Raw genomic sequence first — 5,624 nt, 5'->3', positions numbered from 1 at the left:
TCGACGGACTAAGAATGGCGCATGCTCAGAAAGGATTTACACGGCAGAAGGGTGTATTGCTGTGTATTGGACTTCCTATTTATAGTCCCGTCGTACGTGCTGTACACGTCATCGCGCAAGCTTTGGACGGACTGTTTGTTCATCCGTGTGTGGTCAAGTCCGTTCATTCGAAAGTATGACGGACTGTCCGTCGCATTGTATGACGGACTAAGTAGGCCATACAGTCCGCCCGTGTGTACGCGGCCTTAAGCTGCCCTGATAAGGCAGCACTGATATGCTGCAACAGTGGCACCTGATGAGGCCGCACTGATGGGGCTTCACTGATATGGGCACTTATAGGCTGCACTGATGGGACTGTACTGATGGGCACTGATGCTCACTAATGAGGCGACACTCTTAAACTGCACTGATAAGGCAGCACTGATCTGCTGCACTGATGGGCACTGATATGCTGCAATGGTGGCCCCTGATGAGGCTGCACTGGTGGCTCATGATAAGGCTGCATTAGTGGGCACTGATGGGCCTGCACTAATGTACAGAGAGGTGGGCTCTAAGAGGAAAAGGTGGAGCCTAAAGAGGAAGGGGTGTGGGTTACAGATTGCAGGGTGGGTCTTAAACAGGAAGGGGTGTGGTCTTGACAGAAAAGGGGTGGTCACATTTAAATTAGGGGTGCTTGAATTTAGTCAGGCCTAGGGCAGCACAAAACCTAAATACACCACTGCCCTGACCTATCGAGGCATGGACTCCACTAGACAAAGCGTTACGCTGCCTCTGCCAGCTGCCTTCTTCCCATCTTCATATACTGCATCCTGTTGCTATCTCTCACCCAGATATGCAAAGCGCATGCACCCGACCATCCACATGATGTCAAAGAAAGATGTGATTAATCAGACCAGGTCACCTTCTTTCATTGCTCCGTGGTCCAGATTTGATGCTAACGTGTCCATTGTAGGTATTTTGGTTGTAGGCATGAGCCAACATTGGCACCCTGACTGGTCTGCTGCTAAGCAGCCCCATACTTAACTGCCCCATAGCAGATTTAGTGTTACAGGGTTGCTGCTCTGTGCAGAAGCACGTATATATACGTGATTTTGCACTTCCAGGGTTTTGGACACGAGCGCGCACTGCCAACGGCTCGCTCCCGCTTTGATTTTACACAGCGGGAACTGATCAGTGGGTCCTGTGGACCTGATGTCCGCCTGGACTTGCAGGCATGATGTCTGCCGGGACCCAATCATTTGGTACCCTGACAGAAGGGCAGTCTGTTGAATGGCAGCACTGTGTGCTGGACCTTCAGAATGCATGTGCCCGTGACATCCGCGGCTGCATGCACTCTAAATATCTCCTAAACAGTGCAAATTTAGGAGATATTCACGGAACCTACAGGTAAGCCTTATTATAGGCTTACCTGTAGGCATAAGTGGTTTAACAGAGTTTACTATCACTTTAAGGGGGTATCCGATGATATGGTAATAGTGTTTTTTCTATGCTGTTATATCAATATGTTTGTAAGTTTTGAGTTGCCCATGGAAAACAAAAGTTGGGCAAAAGAGTCTTTTGGAAATTGTCAGGAATGTAGAAAAAAAAAACAAGATCACAAGATCCATTTCTTTACTACAAAGGGACCTATAGGAAATTATACACAGCTCAGCTATAGTAAAGGATGAAAGAAAATCCCTTTTTATGCGTATAGTTTATTTTTAGTCTTTTCTAGAATTTCCTTCTTCCTTTCTAACCATGCAAAGTTAGTATGTATTTTAAATAGCTCATTGTATCCTGGTTTTATCAATAAGTATTTTCTGCTAAATATTTCTGTATATACTGTAAGTCTCTCAATGGAAATTCCTTTCATGACTTTTGGTGAGTATTATTACGGGTTTTCGAAGTTTGTCTTGTCATGTTTCCCCCAGGTTGTCTCGTCGTAACTTCCTGGACTTTCTGTCAGTAATGCAATGATATTGTAAACAACCCTCAGAAAATACAAATGACGAGCCTACAGTCTAAGATATGGAATTTTTTAAGTTATTCTATGAGGAAATTTTTAATATAGAGGGAACGTCTGTAATTCAGAAGGCAATTCCAGTGTGCATGCCCTGTTGCACAACACAATATTGGAAAATCGATCACTTTGTAAAACAAAAAATGTAAGTTGAAAGGGTCTGGGACCAAGCTCAGGTAACTCATTTTAAGCTTGTTGTACTCTGAAGTATAGGACTTACCAGACATGAGGACCATGTGCATGGGTGGGAAGCTTACCTATTGTGGTCAAAAAGCAATGTAATATTTTGTTTGTAACACTACCTCCATAGGAACCACTTGGTAGAATGGGCTCTTTGTCATGACTCTATGAACAACCTCTGCCCCTCTGACGCATCTGGTTAAGCAAATGTTTACTACAATACTACTGGGAGTACAAATATAAATATCCTGCACACAACTATGTATCAGTATCAGAAAACAAATGCAAGATTGGTTAGTGGTAATTGAATTCTTAATATTGTCACAGGCTGAAATAAACAGCAGTATATGCATAATTAGCAAATAGAGAATGAGTTCATCAACACTCACTAGACACTGTAATGTAACTATGTTTTAGCAACTGAGGCCGCGTACACACGGGCGGACTGTCTGACGGACTTGGTCCGCTGAAACGTGTTTCAGTGGACAATCCGCTCGTGTGTGGGCTTCAGCGGACTTTTTCAGCGGACAGTCTGGCGGACTAAGTCTTTCGGAATTTCCGTAATATTGTCCGTCCAAACTTGGTTTCAGCGGACAGTCCGCTTGTGAGTAGGCTAGTTCGACGGACTAAGTATGGCGCATGCTCAGAAAGGATTTACACGGCTAAAGGTTGCATTGCAGTGTATTGGACGTCGTATTTCTAGTCCCGTCGTACGTACTGTACACGTCATCGCGCAAGCTTTCGGCGGACTGTCTGTTCATCGTGTGTGGTCAAGTCCGTTCATTCGAAAGTAGGACGGACTGTCTGTCAGATTGTCTGACGGACTTAGTTGGACGGATAGTCCGCCCGTGTGTACGCGGCCTTAGAATAAAGCTCTACAAAACTAGACTAAAGTGAACCTAGTGCCCCACACAATGAGAAATGAGCTGTTGCATTTGGTAATTAGCAACAGCAAATAGAATCAATCCTGCAATAACTCCTCTGTAAATAATATGGTGTAAAAACTTCAGAGTGCACTCTATATACGAATAACTATGGTGTAGTATAAGGCTCCCTAAAGAGGTACATCTTGCTATGGACAACAGGCACATTTACTGTGAAGTAGTGAGCAGCCCTTAGCGCTAATTCTTCAGCCGGCTAGTATTGGGGCCCAGTCTTTACAGTGGTGCACAGGCTAATAAGTACAGTCTTGGTAAAGTATGCATGCATTTAGTAAGGCTGCTATTTAGATGCCCAGTCCCTAATTTCTCAGTCTCTGCCAGCAGCAATAGATCTATAACACCAGTTCCCTCTCACCCCATAACCAATAGTAAAAGGGGGGAAAGGTCCGCTTTGATATTTATATATATATCTCCACACAATACTGGATGAACTCATATAAGATTTCAAGTGTCACTATACAGTTGTTCTGCGATCTATGTGGTTTTACCAAAATATGACAATTAAATTATGTAGTGATTCAAAAACACCTGCTTTAAATTAACTTGGGGCTATCTTTATGAAAACAATAATTAAAAAAAATCTAAATAAAGTGAAATTAATAATCCATTTCCCAAATTATAGTATCAAAAAAGTAAAGGAAACCTTAAAAAAAACACTAAATACGAACAGGTGGTTTCGGCATCTGGTAGAGCGGACGCATCTCTTCCGAGCTCCGACATCGACACCGATTATATAGCACTAAATCTGCACACCATTGCTGCCACCCACCTGCAAAGGATGCAGAAGAGATCCAGTAAGCCCCTGCCTAAAAAAAGGCACCTCGGCGGGCTCGATCGGTAAAGCGGTTCCTAGCAGCGGAACCCAAGGACTTGGAGGACATGGACGGCCTAGGTGAGCTCCAGCGCAGGCTCCGCCTCCCGCATTAGGCCCGAGCTCAGGTGCTGCTCTCCAGCTTCATCTGCCAGATCGGAAGGAGAGGAGAGCACATCCAGACACTCTGGGGTTGCGGCCTTGGTAGGTGACTTACCCACTAAGTCGGAACTGGCTTCTATGCTGTTTGGCCTTGACCGGGTCATCAAGAAAGAGGTCTCTGCGCGTTCAGACCTCTCACATGTACTGGAGTGAGTGGAGGAATCTGAGCAGAGTTTAGATCGCCAAGAGGCTGCCATTAGGAACCTACAGGCATCCACTCGCCAACTTGCCATAGCACACAAAATGGCCCTTTACAAAATAGAGGACCAGGAAAACCTCAACAGGCGCAATAACATCAGAATAAGAGGTCTCCCTGAGACGACGGGAGACGAAGACCTTCTCCCCTCCATCTGGGGCATCTTTAACGGCCTTTTGTGCCAGGCCGCTGACCACCCCTTGAAAATTGATCGAGTTCACAGAGCCCTCCGACCCCGTAACCTCTCCTCCGATTCCCGGCATGATGTAATATGCAGAGTGCACCATTACACTGAAAAAGAACTTATCATGAAAAAGAGAGAGGCCGCATCATTGGACTTTGACAGAGCAACTCTTTCCTTTTTTCCAGACCTGGCAAGGGAGACCCTGGAATGACACAGGGACCTGCGTCCCCCGACGGAGAAGCTCCGAGCTGCATCCATCAATTACCAATGGGGTTTAATAGCGGCCCTGATAGCAAACAGAGATGGCAAAACGGCAGTTCTTCGGTTTCCAGAGGATTTGGAGAAATTCTGCATGGATGTCAATATATCCCCACCGGAGCTGCCTGGTTGGCAAGATGTCATCCCGCCTCTACCCGGTAACACCAAACCCAGATGGCAAAAGATGGACCGCAAACATCGAGCCTCCGCTTCTGGAGCTTTGCCCCAAATGGGTTGATCCCTGGGCCTGCAGCTCTAGGAACTATCCCCCCATTGCCTGGCAGCGATGGACCTTTGTCGTTCGCAAGTATACCCTGACCATTAGAGTCCCATTATAGGTCGTTTTGTTTTATACCTGTCTGGCAGTTCTTGTCTATGTATACCTGTCTAAGCTAATGCCCTGAATTGATTTAGGATAGAAGACTAGGTCTTGGGTATCTTGCTATATGTTTTAAGTTATACGCACTTCCTGAATGTTAATAGCCTTAAGATTTATAATTGGTGCTATATTATGACTGGTTATTTGTTCAACTATGGTGCGGAAGCCAGAGCGCAGGGATACCGCTCACACAATTCTCTGTACCCCTGCTCAGATAACCAGGGTCCCACGCCTCCACTTCATTGGGAGCTGTGTGGTCTCATGTCCTCATGGTCCTACCCTTATTGATGGCAGCTGTGGGGATGTTGGGACACATACACTTCCTGTTTTTGCACTGCAGACTTATGCGTGCACTTGCTGACCCTCCCCCAATGAGGTCTAGACCTTTCTCATTGCACGATATTAACTTCTTTTTTTCCTCCATATTCTTTCTGCTCTTCTCTGTCCCTTACTCCCCAATTTCTTCCCCCCTCACATCCTAACCCTTCTTCCTTTGCCTCAGGTTCAACTTCCT

Source organism: Lithobates pipiens, unplaced genomic scaffold (assembly GCF_037356315.1).
Source record: "Lithobates pipiens isolate NorthernLeopardFrog02 unplaced genomic scaffold, aLitPip1_a1.2 Scaffold_18, whole genome shotgun sequence".
NCBI lineage: Eukaryota > Metazoa > Chordata > Amphibia > Anura > Ranidae > Lithobates > Lithobates pipiens.
The sequence above is the reverse complement of the archived record's forward strand: the minus strand, read 5'-3'. Positions refer to the sequence as shown.